The sequence below is a fragment of the Ranitomeya imitator genome, chromosome 4 (genome assembly GCF_032444005.1).
Source record: "Ranitomeya imitator isolate aRanImi1 chromosome 4, aRanImi1.pri, whole genome shotgun sequence".
Taxonomy (NCBI): domain Eukaryota; kingdom Metazoa; phylum Chordata; class Amphibia; order Anura; family Dendrobatidae; genus Ranitomeya; species Ranitomeya imitator.
In genome coordinates, this window is record NC_091285.1 from 592,449,661 (window position 1) to 592,469,079 (window position 19,419).

The following is a 19,419-nucleotide window of genomic DNA, read 5'->3' on the forward strand; positions in this document are numbered from 1 at the left end:
ATCTACATACTCATACTGATCTGGAGAATCATACTTCCGGGTCAGTTTTACCATATAGCAAACATGGTAAATAAAAAAAAAAAAAAATTGTAGAATTGTACTTTGTTTTGCAATTTCATCACACTTGTATTTTCTTTTTTACCACTTTTCACTACAATACAGTATATAGTAAAATCAATGGTTCCATTCAAAAGTCCAACTCATCCCGCAAAGAGCCCTCATATGGCTATATTGATACAAAATGGCCGCGTTCAATACTTTACATCAGTATTTGTAATCAGAACCTACAAGTATGATGCACAACCAAAGAATGCGTTTCGCTTCGGCCCTCGTCAAAGCTGAAGCGAAACGCGCGTTGGGTCTTGCGGGTTCACCATCGGGGTATGTATAAATATGGCAACATAATACCGCAGGATAACTATATCTGATGCATGGATACGGTATGCACTATAGGGATTAGGCTATTGCTGACTTGATATCCCCTATGTTTATATTAATTACTTATCATCTTCTTTTTAGTTATCCTTTCGGGGAAATTTAGTATTTATGCACTGCGATCACTTTATTCTGAGTATTCATTTGATATATATATTTTTTAAATGATTAAATTTGAGATCTGAGTAGCCTATGCATACTAGCCTTTTCTACGTATCTAATGCATATTTGATCCTTTATGCTCAGTAAATTATGGAGGTATTTATTGTATTTTACCTATTAAATTTAGCATCAACTTGATATATGTATTTATTGCCCATACCCTTATATGGCACATTGCACTCTATTGCCACCTGGTGGTGTGTTCCCTAATTTTAATGTTGTGACTATTTGTTCAGTAATAAACTATACATTTTTCTGAAGATTCTTTGGTTGTGCATCATACTTGTAGGTTCTGATTACTCTGATAGATACATGACTATAGATATATTTATTTGTTTGGTCAACTAATCAGTATTTGTAAGCCAAAACCAGGAGTGAAACAGTCAGAGGAAATATATAACAAAAACACCTCACCACTTCTGTATTTTTCACCTATTCCTGGCTTACGATTTTTGATGTAAAATACTGAACTTGTGAACATGGCTTAAGATTTTTTGCTTTTTATTTTCTTTTTTGGCTCTAAAAATGCATCAAAATTGTGTCCCACTGGCTACTATCTTGTTGGTTTCACATAAATCAAACCCCTAAATATTTGAGTTAATGATAATAATAATAATTATTATTATTGAGTTTGCCAGAATCCAAATTTTGGGGGAAATTCGTAACAGGTTTAATTAGTTTAGCCTTGATTCTCACATTTTTAAACACTAGCAAATAAAAAATGGGTTAATAATACACAAGAAAATGTTACAAGTCCATGTAATTCTATGAGTCACCCACACCCACAGCACCAGAATATCATTCTACCAACCAAGCCCTAAGCTATTGCTGCAGTAAAGTCACCCCCTAGACTTCAGTTTAGTTTGTTTTTTTTTTAATATCCATGAAGCCCATATCTGAGGATGGGAATTAGATCCATTTAGATGAATCAAGCAATAACTCTCTACAGCAATCATGCCTGGCAAGTGCTGTGTTCAGTCTTTGATTTCATCAAAATGGTAATGTGTTTTAAAAAAGCAACAGACAAATAACTCCAGAGGAACTGCTGGAAACTTTATTTGTAAATCACATCCTGTGTTCTGCATCTTGAGCTTAAAATTCCCGAATATTGTGAAAGACAGAAGTCAGAACAGGAGGCTTGGTGAGATGTAACCCTACCAGTGCTGAATAACTCACCTGACAGTACAAGGTCATGATGAGACAAGCGGGTGCAAAGGTAGCATCCGCACCGAAAGGTCCCTGCTATATAGACACCACTATCATAAATGGCATATAGAGTGTGTTCAGTCAAAATCCAGTTTTTAATTAGTGCTAGATCCTACCTGCCCTTTATTTGTTGGACTTTGGCCCAAGAGAGTTGACCTGATAGTTGGTGGTCTGTTATGACCTGGTGGTAAGGACAATAATGGACCTGGTGGTTAAGAGCACACGGAATGACCAGATAGTTACTAATAATATAGGACGAGCTCTGAGACGTGGGAACTCTGCTGACCGCAATCCCTAATCCTATCACACACACTAGAAATAGCCGTGGATTGCTCCTAACGCTCCCTATGCAACTCGACACAGCCTAAGAAACTAGCTAGCCCTAGAAATAGGAAAATAAAGCCTACCTTGCCTCAGAGAAATTCCCCAAAGGAAAAGTCAGCCCCCCACATATAATGACTGTGAGTAAAGATGAAAATTACAAACACAGAGATGAAATAGATTTAGCAAAGTGAGGCCCGACTTACTGAATAGACAGAGGATAGGAAGGTAACTTTGCGGTCAGCACAAAAATTACAAAAAGACCACGCAGAGGGCGCAAAAAGACCCTCCGCACCGACTCACGGTGCGGAGGCGCTCCCTCTGCGTCCCAGAGCTTCCAGCAAGCAAGACAAAATCAAAATAGCAAGCTGGACAGAAAAATAGCAAACCAGAGAAAAGCACGCAGGAACTTAGCTTCTGCTGGGAAGACAGGTCACAAGAACGATCCAGGAGAGAACAAGACCAATACTGGAACATTGACAGGTGGCATGGAGCAAAGATCTAAGTGGAGTTAAATAGAGCAGCCAGCTAACGAATTAACCTCGTCACCTGTGGAAGGAAACTCAGAAGCCGCAGCTCCACTCACAACCACCAGAGGAAACCCATGGACAGAACCATCCGAAGTACCATTCATGACCACAGGAGGGAGCTTGCCAACAGAATTCACAACAGTACCCCCCACTTGAGGAGGGGTCACCGAACCCTCACCAGAGCCCCCAGGCCGACCAGGATGAGCCAAATGAAAGGCACGAACCAGATCGGCAGCATGAACATCGGAGGCAAAGACCCAGGAATTATCTTCCTGACCATAACCCTTCCACTTGACCAGGTACTGGAGTTTCCGTCTCGAAATACGAGAATCCAAAATCTTCTCCACCACATACTCCAACTCCCCCTCAACCAACATCGGGGCAGGAGGATCAACGGATGGAACCACAGGCGCCACGTATCTCCGCAACAACGACCTATGGAATACATTATGGATGGCAAAAGAAGCTGGAAGGGTCAAACAAAATGACACAGGATTGAGAACCTCAGAAATCTTATACGGACCAATGAAACGAGGCTTAAACTTAGGAGAGGAAACCTTCATAGGAACATAACGAGACGACAACCAAACCAAATCCCCAACACGAAGTCGGGGACGCACACAGCGCCGGCGGTTAGCGAAACGTTGAGCCTTCTCCTGGGACAATGTCAAATTATCCACCACATGAGTCCAAATCTGCTGCAACCTATCCACCACAGTATCTACACCAGGACAGTCCGAAGACTCAACCTGCCCTGAAGAGAAACGAGGATGGAAACCAGAATTGCAGAAAAACGGCGAAACCAAAGTAGCCGAGCTGGCCCGATTATTAAGGGCGAACTCAGCCAAAGGCAAAAAGGACACCCAATCATCCTGATCAGCAGAAACAAAGCATCTCAGATATGTTTCCAAAGTCTGATTAGTTCGTTCGGTTTGACCATTTGTCTGAGGATGGAAAGCCGAGGAAAAAGACAAATCAATGCCCATCCTAGCACAAAAGGCTCGCCAAAACCTCGAAACAAACTGGGAACCTCTGTCCGAAATGATGTTCTCCGGAATGCCATGTAAACGAACCACATGCTGGAAAAACAATGGCACCAAATCAGAGGAGGAAGGCAATTTAGACAAGGGTACCAAATGGACCATCTTAGAGAAGCGATCACAAACCACCCAAATGACCGACATCTTTTGAGAGACAGGGAGATCCGAAATAAAATCCATAGAGATATGCGTCCAGGGCCTCTTCGGGACCGGCAAGGGCAAAAGCAACCCACTGGCACGAGAACAGCAGGGCTTAGCACGAGCACAAGTCCCACAGGACTGCACAAAAGAACGCACATCCCGCGACAAAGACGGCCACCAAAAGGATCTAGCCACCAAATCTCTGGTACCAAAGATTCCAGGATGACCAGCCAACACCGAACAATGAACCTCAGAGATAACTCTACTAGTCCATTTATCAGGGACAAACAGTTTCTCCGCTGGGCAACGGTCAGGTCTATCAGCCTGAAATTTTTGCAGCACCCGCCGCAAATCAGGGGAGATGGCAGACAAAATTACCCCCTCTTTGAGAATACCCGCCGGCTCAGGAACACCCGGAGAGTCGGGCACAAAACTCCTTGACAGGGCATCAGCCTTCACATTCTTAGAGCCTGGAAGGTACGAAGCCACAAAATCAAAACGGGAGAAAAATAGCGACCAACGAGCCTGTCTAGGATTCAACCGTTTGGCAGACTCGAGATAAATCAAATTCTTGTGATCCGTTAAGACCACCACGCGATGCTTGGCTCCTTCAAGCCAATGACGCCACTCCTCGAATGCCCACTTCATGGCCAACAACTCTCGATTGCCAACATCATAATTGCACTCAGCAGGCGAAAACTTTCTAGAAAAGAATGCACATGATTTCATCACCGAGCCATCAGAACTTCTTTGCGACAAAACAGCCCCTGCTCCAATCTCAGAAGCATCAACCTCGACCTGAAACGGAAGCAAAACATCTGGCTGGCACAACACAGGGGCAGAAGCAAAACGACGCTTCAACTCTTGAAAAGCTTCCACAGCCGCAGAAGACCAATTGACCACATCAGCACCCTTCTTGGTCAAATCAATCAACGGTTTAGCAACACTAGAAAAATTACTGATGAAGCGATGATAAAAATTAGCAAAGCCCAGGAACTTTTGCAGACTCTTCACAGATGTCGGCTGAGTCCAATCATAAATGGCCTGGACTTTAACAGGGTCCATCTCGATAGTAGAAGGGGAAAAAATGAAACCCAAAAATGAAACCTTCTGAACTCCAAAGAGACACTTAGACCCCTTCACAAACAAAGAATTAGCACGAAGGACCTGGAACACCATTCTGACCTGCTTCACGTGAGACTCCCAATCATCCGAGAAGACCAAAATATCATCCAAATATACAAATCAGGAATTTATCCAGGTACTCTCGGAAGATGTCATGCATAAAGGACTGAAATACTGATGGAGCATTGGAAAGCCCGAATGGCATAACCAAGTACTCAAAATGGCCCTCGGGCGTATTAAATGCTGTTTTCCATTCATCACCCTGCTTAATACGCACAAGATTATACGCACCACGAAGATCTATCTTGGTGAACCAACTAGCCCCCTTAATCCGAGCAAATAAATCCGACAGCAGCGGCAAAGGGTACTGAAATTTGACTGTGATCTTATTAAGAAGGCGGTAATCAATACAAGGTCTCAAAGAACCATCCTTCTTGGCCACAAAAAAGAACCCTGCTCCCAATGGTGACGACGACGGGCGAATATGACCCTTCTCCAAGGATTCCTTTACATAACTCCGCATAGCGGTGTGCTCTGGCACAGATAAATTGAAAACTTACTACCAGGAATCAAATTGATAGCACAATCACAATCCCTATGAGGAGGTAGGGCACTGGATTTGGGCTCATCAAATACATCCCGGTAATCCGATAAAAACACTTCAGAAGGGGTGGATGACGAAATAGACAGAAATGGAACATCACCATGTACCCCCTGACAACCCCAGCTGGACACAGACATAGATTTCCAATCCAATACTGGATTATGGACCTGTAGCCATGGCAACCCCAAAACGACCACATCATGCAGATTATGCAACACCAAAAAGCGAATATCCTCCTGATGTGCAGGAGCCATGCACATGGTCAATTGCGTCCAGTACTGAGGCTTATTCTTGGCCAAAGGCGTAGCATCAATTCCTCTCAATGGAATAGGATACTGCAAGGGCTCCAAGAAAAAACCACAGCGCCTAGCAAACTCCAAGTCCATCAAATTCAGGGCAGCGCCTGAATCCACAAATGCCATAACAGAATAGGATGACAAAGAGCAAATCAGAGTAACGGACAAAAGAAATTTCGACTGTACTGTACCAATGGTAGCAGACCTAGCGAAACGCTTAGTGCACTTAGGACAATCGGAGATAGCATGAGTGGAATCACCACAGTAAAAACACAGCCCATTCTGACGTCTGTGTTCTTGCCGTTCAGCTCTGGTCAAAGTCCTATCACATTGCATAGGCCCAGGTCTATACTCAGATAATACCGCCAAATGGTGCACAGCTTTACGCTCACGCAAGCGTCGATCGATCTGAATGGCCAAAGACATAGACTCATTCAGACCAGCAGGCATGGGAAATCCCACCATGACATCCTTAAGGGCTTCAGAGGGACCCTTTCTGAAAATTGCTGCCAGGGCACATTCATTCCACTGAGTGAGTACAGACCACTTCCTAAACTTTTGACAATATATCTCTACCTCATCCTGACCCTGACACAGAGCCAGCAAGATTTTCTCTGCCTGATCCACTAAATTAGGTTCATCATAAAGCAATCCAAGCGCCAGGAAAAACGCATCAACATCACGCAATGCCGGATCTCCTGGTGCAAGGGAAAATGCCCAGTCTTGAGGGTCGCCACGTAACAAAGAAATAATGATTTTCACTTGTTGAACAGGGTCACCTGAGGAGCAAGGTTTCAAAGCAAGTTATAATTTACAATTATTTTTGAAATTCAGAAACTTAGATCTATCCCCAAAAAACAAATCAGGAATTGGAATCCTAGGCTCTAACATCGGATTCTGAACCACAAAATCTTGAATGTTTTGCACCCTTGCAGTGAGATTATTCATACAAGAGAACAGACCTTGAATGTCCATATCTACACCTGTATCCTGAACCACCCAGAGGTAAAGGGGAAAAGAGAGACAAAACACACTGCAAAGAAAAAAAAATGGTCTCAGAACTTCTCTTATCCCTCTATTGAGATGCATTAGTACTTTGGGCCACCTGTACTGTTATGACCTGGTGGTAAGGACAATAATGGACCTGGTGGTTAAGAGCACACGGAATGACCAGATAGTTACTAATAATATAGGACGAGCTCTGAGACGTGGGAGCTCTGCTGACCGCAATCCCTAATCCTATCACAAACACTAGAAATAGCCGTGGATTGCTCCTAACGCTCCCTATGCAACTCGACACAGCCTAAGAAACTAGCTAGCTAGGCCTAGAGATAGGAAAATAAAGCCTACCTTGCCTCAGAGAAATTCCCCAAAGGAAAAGGCAACCCCCCACATATAATGACTGTGAGTAAAGATGAAAATTACAAACACAGAGATGAAATAGATTTAGCAAAGCGAGGCCCGACTTACTGAATAGACAGAGGATAGGAAGGTAACTTTGCGGTCAGCACAAAAACTACTAAAAAAGACCATGCAGAGGGCGCAAAAAGACCAGAGCTTCCAGCAAGCAAGACAAAATCAAAATAGCAAGCTGGACAGAAAAATAGCAAACCAGAGAAAAGCACGCAGGAACTTAGCTTCTGCTGGGAAGACAGGTCACAAGAACGATCCAGGAGAGAACAAGACCAATACTGGAACATTGACAGGTGGCATGGAGCAAAGATCTAAGTGGAGTTAAATAGAGCAGCCAGCTAACGAATTAACCTCGTCACCTGTGGAAGGAAACTCAGAAGCCGCAGCTCAACTCACAACCACCAGAGGAAGCCCATGGACAGAACCATCCGAAGTACCATTCATGACCACAGGAGGGAGATTGCCAACAGAATTCACAACAGTGGTCCCATCAAAGAAAAGTATGCTTTGTCGTGGCTGGTGGGCACACAAAAATAGGTCAATTGTATACTGAAAATTGAATATTTCAAGGGAGTCATATATTATTGCTCTTACTGCCTTTATTTAAATGTGTCGTTTTATGGTGTCTTTTGGCATGTTCCAAAATTATTATAGTCTTGCAACAATTTTCCATTCTATTTCACCATTTCCATCAGTTCTTTTCAGACAAAGTGGTCAAATGTTTTGAACATATACTGTAATAATACATCTATCTACTAAATTAAATTAAGAATAAGAGGTCTTTATTCACCAGATACACAGCCAATAAATACATTACCCTGTGTCTTCCATAATTTATATACAGAAGATCACATGTATGGGGCCTTACACCCTTATGTATTGACCGTGACTGGTGTTGCTTCAATTCTAATAGTAACTATTAATGTAGCCATCTAGAATCAGAGCGTTATGTCAATAAGGCATCACACTAGAGAGTTTTACGGACGTATGAGAGGTGCAAAAACTAGGCATTGCACACGGACCAATGTTTCTCTATGGGGCAGCTCCTATCTGCCGTATATTTTGTGAATACTTTACGTGCGTAGAAAATCGCAGCATGCTGCGTTTGTCAGCGTATTGCACAAAAAATCCGCCAATGAAAGTCCATGGGGGCGAGAAAAATACAGATTACACACGGACCATCAGTGTAACTTTCGAGAAATACGCAGCGGTGTTCTATAGAAGAGCCGGTAATTCAGCGCGGTGTACAGTAAAATCACATTGACATGTTAGAATAGAATAGATCAAATAAATGTCTACACATAGTATAGGTATATATATATATATATATATATATATATATATATATGTATATGTATATGTATATGTATATATATATATATATATATATGTCATTGAGACACATATATATATATTTCATACAGCGCTAGACAGCATAAAAGTCGGTAATTCAATTGCCGGCTTTTGCTATCTCTACATCAAACCTGACAGGGTATGAGACATGGTTTACATACAGTAAACCATTTCATATTCCTTATCTTTTTTACATATTTCTCACTAATAATGTTAGTAGTGTGTGTGAGTGCAAAATTTGGGCGCTCTAGCTGTTAAAATAAAGGGTTACATCACGGAAAAAACTGGCGTGGGCTCCCGCGCAATTTTCTCCGCAAGAGTGGGAAAGCCAGTGACTGAGGGCAGATATTAATAGTCTAGAGAGGGACCATGGTTATTGCCCCCCTTCCCGGCTAAAAATATCTGCCCCGAGCCACCCCAGAAAAGGCACATCTGTAAGATGCGCCTATTCTGGCACTTAGCCTCTCTCTTCCCACTCCCGAGTAACAGTGGGATATGGGGTAATAAAGGGTTACAGAACAAGGGTCTTCAGGTGGATTAAGTGTACAATATAGATTTTACAACCCCATGTGTGTATTTATTTCATTAAAATACTTTATTCATAATGTGTGTGTGTTATTAACCCTTTACTACTATTGGATTAATAATGGATAGGTGTCTTATTGACATCTCTCCTTTATTAACCAGGCTTAATGTCACCTTACAATAGCAAGGTGACATTAACCCTTTATTACCCCATATCCCACCGATACTCAGGAGTGGGAGGAGAGAGGCTAAGTGCCAGATTAGGCACATCTTACAGATGGGCCTTTTCTGGCGTGGCTGGGGGCAGATGTTTTTTGCCGGGGGGGGGGGGGCAATATCCATGGTCACTCTCTAGGCTATTAATATCTTCCCTCAGTCACTGGCTTTCCCACTCTGGTGGAGAAAATTGCGCGGGAGCCCACAACAGTTTTTTCCGAGATTTAACCCTTTATTTTAACAGCTAGAGCCCACAAATTTTGCACACACTGTACTAAGATTATTAGTGAGGAATATGTAAAAAAAATAAGGGATATGAAATGGTTTACTGTATGTAAAAAATGTCTCATATCCTGTCGGGTTTGATAAGGAGATAGGAAAAGCCGGCAATTGAATTACTGGCTTTTAAGCTATCTAGCACTGTATGATATATATCATACACTGTATGATATATATATCATACATATATATATATTTCTGGCCCTAACTGTATATATATATATATATATATATATATACATATATATATATATATATATATATATATATATACAGTTAGGTCCATATATATTTGGACAGAGACAACATTTTTCTAATTTTGGTTATAGACATTACCACAATGAATTTTAAACAAAACAATTCAGATGCAGTTGAAGTTCAGACTTTCAGCTTTCATTTGAGGGTATCCACATTAAAATTGGATGAAGGGTTTAGGGGTTTCAGCTCCTTAACATGTTCCACCCTGTTTTTAAAGGGACCAAAAGTAATTGGACAGATTAAATAATTTTAAATAAAATGTTAATTTCTAGTACTTGGTTGAAAGCCCTTTGTTGGCAATGACTGCCTGAAATCTTGAACTCATGGACATCACCAGACACTGTGTTTCCTACTTTTTGATGCTCTGCCAGGCCTTCACTGCGGTGGTTTCCAATTGCTGTTTGTTTGTGGGCCTTTCTGTCTGAAATTTAGTCTTTAACAAGTGAAATGCTGCTCAATTGTGTTGAGATCAGGTGACTGACTTGGCCATTCCAGAATATTCCACTTCTTTGCTTTAATAAACTCCAGGGTTGCTTTGGCTTTATGTTTTGGGTCATTGTCCATCTGTAGTATAAAACGACGATCAATCAGTTTGGCAGCATTTGGCTGGATCTGAGCACACAGTATGTCTCTGAATACCTCAGAATTCATTAGGCTGCTTCTGTCCTGTGTCACATCATCAATAAACACTAGTGACCCAGTGCCACTGGCAGCCATGCATGCCCAAGCCATCACACTGCCTCCGCCGTGTTTTACAGATGATGTGGTATGCTTTGGATCACGAGCTGTACCACGCCTTCGCCATACTTTTCTCTTTCCATCATTCTGGTAGAGGTTGATCTTGGTTTCATCTGTCCAAAGAATGTTCTTCCAGAACTGTGCTGGCTTTTTAGATGTTTTTTTAGCAAAGTCCAGTCTAGCCTTTTTATTCTTGATGCTTATGAGTGGCTTGCACCGTGCAGTGAACCCTCTGTATTTACTTTCATGCAGTCGTCTCTTTATGGTAGATTTGGATATTGATACGCCGACCTCCTGGAGAGTGTTGGTCACTTGGTTGGCTGTTGTGAAGGGGTTTCTCTTCACCATGGAGATTATTCTGCGATCATCCACCACTGTTGTCTTCCGTGGGCACCCAGGTCTTTTTGCATTGATGAGTTCACCAGTGCTTTCTTTCTTTCTCAGGATGTACCAAACTGTAGATTTTGCCACTCCTAATATTGTAGCAATTTCTTGGAGGTTTTTTTTTCTGTTTTCGCAGCTTAAGGATGGTTTGTTTCACCTCCATGGAGAGCTCCTTTGACCGCATGTTCACTTCACAGCAAAACCTTCCAAATGCAAGCACCACACCTGAAATCAACTCCAGGCCTTTTATCTGCTTAATTGATAATGACATAACGAAGGGATTGCCCATACCTGTCCATGAAATAGCCTTGGAGTCCATTGTCCAATTACTTTTGGTCCCTTTAAAAACAGGGTGGCACATGTTAATGAGCTGAAACTCCTAAACCCTTCATCCAATGTTAATGTGGATACCCTCAAATGAAAGCTCAAAGTCTGAACTTCAACTGCATCTGAATTGCTTTGTTTAAAATTCATTGTGGTAATGTCTATAACCAAAATTAGAAAAATGTTGTCTCTGTCCAAATACATATGGACTTAACTGTATATGTGTCTCACTGACATATATACAGGGGTTGGACCAAATAATGGAAACACCTAATGTTTTGGCATCATAATCTTCGAACATGTGATAAACATGCAAACCGTGACATATGGTGATGATTTGTAGTTGATTATTTGTGTTATGTGATATGTGTATGTAAATTAACTGTTTGTTTTGCAGAATTGTAAGAACATTTATGAGAACCTGATACCAATGGCAGACCTCTCGGATTTTCAAAGAGGCCAAATTGTTGGTGCTCGTATGGCAGGCGCTAGTGTAACAGAGTGCCCGAATGCTTGGCGTGTCAAGAGATACTGTCTCCAAAGTAATGACTGCTTTTGAAAGAGAAGGAAAAATGTCCCCAGCAAAGCACAGGTCCGGCGAAAGTCAAATTTGACTGAGAGAGACCGTCGGACTCTAAAGCGAATTGTGAGAGAGGATCGCAAGACCACGGCTCCGAAAATCACTGCTGAGCTCAATGAACACCTACAGAACACAGTTTCCTCGAAAACTGTTCGTCGGGAGCTGCACAAATCTGGATTCCACGGAAGAGCTGCAATTAGAAAACCGCTGCTCTCAATGACAAATGTTTCCAAGCATTTAGAGTGGTGTAGAAGTCTCCAGAATTGGTCCCTCGAGCAGTGGAAACGTGAAATCATCGTTTACCCATTTCTACCCTCCGGCCGAGTGTACGTTTGGAGACAGCCGAAAGAAGCATTCCATCCAGACTGCCTTCTCCAACCCGTAAAACATGGCGGAGATTCTGTGATGATATGGGGTGCTATTTCGTGGAGATCTGCCGGGCCAATGCTATCCCTTCATGGAAGAACTAACAGCCGAGATTATTTAGGCATTTTGGGCGACCAAGTGCAACAGTTCAAGCACTGTTCCAGGAGGGAAACGCCATCTTTCAGGATGATAGTGCACCAATTCACACAACTAGAATCATTAAAGCATGGCATGAGGAACATTCTAATGAAGTTGAGCATCTCATCTGGCCCCCACAATCCCCAGACCTCAACATTATTGAGCATTTAGGGTCGATTTTAGAGATTCAAGTTAGACGTCAATTTCCGTCGCCATCGTCGTTCAAAGAACTGGAGGGTGTTTTAACTGCAGAATGGGCTAAAATTCCTTTGCAAACAATTCACACCTTGTATGAATCCATACCTCGGAGAATTGAGGCTGTAATCGCCGCTAAAGGTGGACCTACACCATATTAAACTAACTTTTGTTGATGTTTCCAGGTGTTTCCATTATTTGGTCCAACCCCTGTATATATATATATATATATATATATATATATATATATATATATATATATATATTGACTGTATATATGTTTTGACGAATATTTGAGCCCATGGATCCATTATATGTCCATTTTGCAAGGTTGCGAGAAACAAAAAGCAGTACGGATGCCATACGGATTACATACAGAGGATGACATGCGTAAAATACGCAGCCACATCCTGCCTACGAATGACATACGGATCACTGTTTTGGGATCATTTCTGCGTATAACATCTGAAAAAAAGGACCATATTTCCCTATGCTAAGTGTGACCCCAGCCTAAGACAGAAAGGAAGTGAATGAAAATATTAGAGCAATGCTATATGTACTCAAAAAAACACATTTTCCATCAATTTAAAATTGGCAAAGAGTTAACACAATGAAGTGTGTGCATGGATCCTGGAGCCCAAATGCAAAATAATTATGGACAAGTTGATTTCATGGTAATCTTTCAGTATAAGCAGGCTGCCGAAATAGTCATTCATCAAGCAAAATGATCTTTTGCTTAGTGAAAAAAAATCATCCTTCTCAGTAGTGCATCAGTGCAATCAGCACTTGCACAGCCGAGAACTATGGCAGGTTATGCTCACTGAACCAGTAGTGGAAAAAGACAGAAGAGTCCCCTGTGCAGGAACAGTGTATAGGTCCTTTGAGATCCAATAATGTGTCTGAGAAACTGCCTTCTGCTTCGGAGGTGGATATGGGACCCCATTCCTTGTGGGCCCCTGTGCAGCTGCAGGGTGCACTAATAGTACTCTATGTCCACCCCTGCACTGAGTGATCTCTATAGAGAGCTCAGTGTGCACCATTTACTTTGGACTGCCTGTAAACGACCACCATTTGGTAAAAGTTTACCAATTGGTGGTCCTATTGTGCCACTGGTTGGTCCATGTAAACCCCCTAAAATTTGGTATATCAAGTACATTTATTGCCAGGGTATGGTGCCTTGCTAGGGTCTGGCTTTAGGGAGGTATACCGAAGTCCAATGTGGGCCAATAAGTTTCTATTGTTATATTACAGGATCATAAACTTGTAATTTGTACATAGCTATAAGATTAGGTACACACGATGTTTGTGGCCATTGTTAGGCACATACACTCCACAGGTATGGGCCCGTTGGTGACCACTGTCAGGTTGGATGACAAGACATCTGCTCACTACAGGGTCTCCTTGTAAAGAAGCGTATACCACATACCTCTGTATAGGAAAGCACAGTCTGCTGCAGTTTCCTATGCAGTGAGATAAATGGATAGCAGACACAGAACACATTTTTAGCCTCTGTCTGGAGAATGAGGGTTTATGCAACGTTACAGTACATGTTGGGAAAATCTCCCAATGTATGCTGCAGGCTAAATTAGCATTTGTGCACAAACGCAGTGCGCATGTAGCTTAGTGCCACCAGAAGCATGAGACCTGTAACTGGGCCAAGCTGACCAATATCTGCACTCATCCAACCCATAATGAACAGTTGGAGAGAAAATGTCTCTTATTTTTCTATTGTAGGGGGCTTAACTTTTCCATCAGGACAGTGCAATTGTTAAATTAGACAGAGTCCCATTGCATTAACTGCAATTGTGACAAATAGCATTGAGATTTAAGAACATTTGTCTTGAAATCCTGTGATGTCGGCCAGTTCTTTGTGTTCAAGGCCTCTTTTACTCAAGGTGAAAAAAGGACAGTAGATAAGTGTTAAACCATCTGTGTTTAGGGACAGGACTGGGCAGAAGAAGGGGCAGCTGGGCAAATGTTCATACGGCCATTCACAATGTTGCCCGAAGGAATTAGATCTGTATTTCAGTTGAGGATGTCATAGATTTCCTGGAAAAACAGATTATTAGATCCAGACACATAATAAAAATTAATTAGCCCCAAGTTAGAAATCTGCCAGACTGCCCTTGAGGTTAATAACTGGGCACAGAGCATTAGGTTTCCCTTTGCCAGTTTGGATATACAAAAACCCCTTTACAATGCTTCATATACTAATTCCAGCATGTCTGCCAAATTACTCATTGGAAGCAAAACTTCATTCTCTACACCTCGTGCTTTTAGTATTTTATATTTTAGGATATACTGAAAAAAGAATTTAGCAATTCTAATGCTGCAGTTCTAGGGAGAATCAAATATATTTTTTATTCCTTCACCTCTTGTGTTTGTGTAAGAGTTCAGGTGTCTCACATGAAAGAGTTCCTGGGTATAAAAACTCTACAAACCAAATGGAAGGATGTTTAAAATTGAAGGTACCGTGCTATAAGCTATAAAATAAAAAATGGGCTGGCTGGCTAGTTGGGTGTGCACAACTGCTAAGGTGCACTGCTGAATGAAAAAAAAAGCAGGTTCCTATATATAGCTAAAATATAACCTTTATTTCTTACCAATTAAAAAAGTGCAAACATCTAGTACTGACAAAAGTGCAAAGTGCATACGTACAACATAAAGACACATATAAAAACGCATAAGCGTGTAACCGCACAACAAGATAATATCTAGTATAGGGGTAGATAAACTAATATCTTGAACAGAAACAGGCCAGAAACTGTGAATCCGTAAACCTCTAGATCTCACGGCTCTAGGCCAAAACTGTTATGATATGGCAGGATGTCGCCCCAGCAGACTATATCCTTAGTAGATTTCAAGCCTCTAGGTAACTGCTATTGCAGTATAAACATACCCCTACCAGGCGGTGTATTTCTGTTTTAATGCTCAGACATCCGCAGTGACCCTGTAGCCATCCAAATACCCTTAATATAGAAGCATTTCAGGCAAAGTTACATATAGAGTCACATGCGTAGGTTAACAAATGATACTCATCTGCCTTCTGCTGGTCACCATCTAGAGACCTGGTGCAGTGCTGAGTTTAAATGGCCCATCACATCGGTTATTCTACTTGCAACCGCATCATTCCCTCTGGGTCCATCGTCCTGTAAAGTGCCTCCCAACGCGTTTCATATAGATCATAATCATCAGGGGATTGTGTCACCTTTACATGTATTGCGTGAGCATGACGCTATGGCGGTCCATCCCCCGCCTCTTTTTATATGTAGCTAACTGGCGTCTCACCGTCTCATGTTTCCGGACGCCGAGAGCCTCACTTCCGGTGTAACCAAAGACTGTGCACCCTGGAAAAAAGGAACGCAAACTATGTTCTGGATATCCAGACGTCGGCGCACCATGCCGTAACGTCATATCCGGTGGGCGAGCATTACATGCGTGCCGCCCACTTACCGGTGCGTCCCAGCGCTTTGCGCTTTCTTTAGTGTAGGGAGAAGGGGACACCTGTCACTCTGACCTCCCCTGCACTGATGTATCGATGGGGGGAAAGTGTATCCAAGCACCCCCAGAGTCCTCCGAAACATGTATATGCAGACTTTAACTACCAATTTAAACTAGCGATAACCCCATGGTCTGAGGTACAAAAGAACCCTCGGAGGACAGTATATATCACCCATGAAAAAATAAATTATGCACACGTCTAGACAATGATATTATTGAACCAGAGAACAGTATAATTTACAAAAAATAACAAAATAAATACAAAAAAATGATGATAAAAAAATGAATGAAAAAAGGGGGGAACATGTAGGCGACACAACGGACCTCCAAAAAAGAAGAAAGAAAAGGGTGCAGCTATTGGTATCCCTAAACAAACCCTCTCTATCCTATTCCCTGCCTATTGCGGAGGTTGGCACCCTAAACCTGCGCAGTGGCGCCCCCACTCGACGGCAGCTGTCCCTGTTGCAAGGATACCCTATTACCCCCTGCCTCTATAGGAAGGAAGAGAAGCCTAGGTGGTCATTCAGACCATATGGTGTAGTGGTTTGGAGGTGAAAAATCCACCTACTTTCCCTCTGTAGGATGTTCCTGTCCCAGTCTCCACCTCTCTGGGACTGATAAACTCTATCAATGCCCATGAATTTTATCATTTTTAAGTCGCCTTGGTGGATTGTGTTGATGTGATTAGCAACTGGGGTGTCTCTTTTATTAATGGTGTCACAGTGGTGTTCTCCAACTCTTCTTCTAAACTCCCTGCTCGTTTTGCCAATGTATTCAAGTCCGCAGTTGCAGGTCATTTTATAGATCACCCCCTTCGTTTTGCAGTTTATAAAGTGGTTAACATGAAAGACCTTTCCCGTTATATTGGTGCACTGCTGCAACAACCCAATTGAGGTGGAGAGCCCACATATAATTGTACTGATGCTGTTGATAGAAGTAAGTGAACCTAGTTCATGCACCATAGTAATTGCAGATCTTAAACTGTATACTAGTGCATAATGCAAGTGGCATAAACAAGTCAGTTAATCACTATCAAAGTATATAAATATCAATAGTAGTCAATTAGGAATATGGAATGTTGTAGCATAATACAGTTAGGTCCATATATATTTGGACAGAGACAACATTTTTTAATTTTGGTTCTAGACATTACCACAATGAATTTTAAACAAAACAATTCAGATGCAGTTGAAGTTCAGACTTTCAGCTTTCATTTGAGGGTATTCACATTAAAATTGGATGAAGGGTTTAGGAGTTTCAGCTCCTTAACATGTGCCACCCTGTTTTAAAAGGGACCAAAAGTAATGGGACAATTGACTCCAAGGCTATTTCATGGACAGGTGTGGGCAATCCCTTCGTTATGTACCGTATATACTCGAGTATAAGCCGACCCAAGTATAAGCCGACCCCCCTAATTTTGCCACAAAAAACTGGGAAAACTTACTCGAGTATAAGCCTAGGGTGGAAATGCAGCAGCTACCGGTGAATTTCAATAATGAAAATAGATCATTATTTCCCCATAGCTGTGCCATATAGTGCTCTGCGCCGTTCATTATTGCCCTATAGCTCTGCCCCATATAGTGCTCTGCGCCGTTCATTATTGCCCTATAGCTGTGCCCCATATAGTGCTCTGCACCGTTCATTATTGCCCTGTAGCTGTGCCCCATATAGTGCTCTGCACCGTTCATTATTGCCCTATAGCTGTGCCCCATATAGTGCTCTGCACCGTTCATTATTGCCCTATAGCTGTGCCCCATATAGTGCTCTGCACCGTTCATTATTGCCCTATAGCTGTGCCCCATATAGTGCTCTGCACCATTCATTATTGCCCCATAGAAAGCTCTGCCCCATAAAGTGCTCTTGCACCGTTCATATTGCCCCATAGAAAGCTCTGCCCCATATAGTGCTCTGCACCGTTCATATTGCCCCATAGAAAGCTCTGCCCCATATAGTGCTCTTGCACCATTCATATTGCCCCATAGAAAGCTCTGCCCCATATAGTGCTCTGCACCGTTCATATTGCCCCATAGAAAGCTCTGCCCCATATAATGCTCTGCACCGTTCATATTGCCCCATAGAAAGCTCTGCCCCATATAGTGCTCTTGCACCGTTCATATTGCCCCATAGAAAGCTCTGCCCCATATAGTGCTCTTGCACCGTTCATATTGCCCCATAGAAAGCTCTGCCATTGTCGCTGCTGCTGCTGCTGCAGTAAACAAAAAAAAAAAACACACTCACCTCTCTTGCTTGCAGCTCCCAGCATCTCATTCCGGCGTCTCGTCCCGGCGTCTCCGCTCTGACTGATCAGGCAGAGGGCGCCGCGCACACTATATGCGTCATCGCGCCCTCTGACCTGAACAGTCAGAGCGCAGAGACGCCGGGAAGATGGAGCAACGTCGGGAAGATGGAGCGGCGCCCGGCGGCTGGAACGCGGACAGGTGAATATTACATACTTACCTGGTCCTGGCGTCCGGCTCCTTCTCCCGGACAGCTGTCTTCGGTGCCGCAGCTTCTTCCTCTATCAGCGGTCACCGTTACCGCTGATTAGAGAAATGAATAGGCGGCTCCACCCCTATGGGAGGTGGAGCCGCCTATTCATTTCTCTAATGAGCGGTCCCACGTGACCGCTGATAGAGGAAGAACTGCAGCACCGAAGACCGTGGGATGGCAGGGGGAGCACCAGAATCGCTGGGACTAGGTAAGTATGCCTCAGAGCCCTCTCCCCCTCACCCGCCGACCCCACCGCCGACCATGACTCGAGTATAAGCCGAGAGGGGCACTTTCAGCCCCAAAATTTGGGCTGAAAATCTCGACTTATACTCGAGTATATATGGTAATTCTCAATTAAGCAGATAAAAGGCCTGGAGTTGATTTGAGGTGTGGTGCATGCATTTGGAAGGTTTTGCTGTGAAGTAAACATGTGGTCAAAGGAGCTCTCCATGCAGGTGAAACAAGGCATCCTTAAGCTGCGAAAACAGAAAAAACCCATCCGAGAAATTGCTGCAATATTAGGAGTGGCAAAATCTACAGTTTGGTACATCCTGAGAAAGAAAGAAAGCACTGGTGAACTCATCAATGTAAAAAGACCTGGGTGCCCACGGAAGACAACAGTGGTGGATGATCGCAGAATAATCTCCATGGTGAAGAAAAACCCCTTCACAACAGCCAACCAAGAGAACAACACTCTCCAGGAGGTAGGCGTATCAATATCCAAATCTACCATAAAGAGAAGACTGCATGAAAGTAAATACAGAGGGTTCACTGCACGGTGCAAGCCACTAATAAGCAT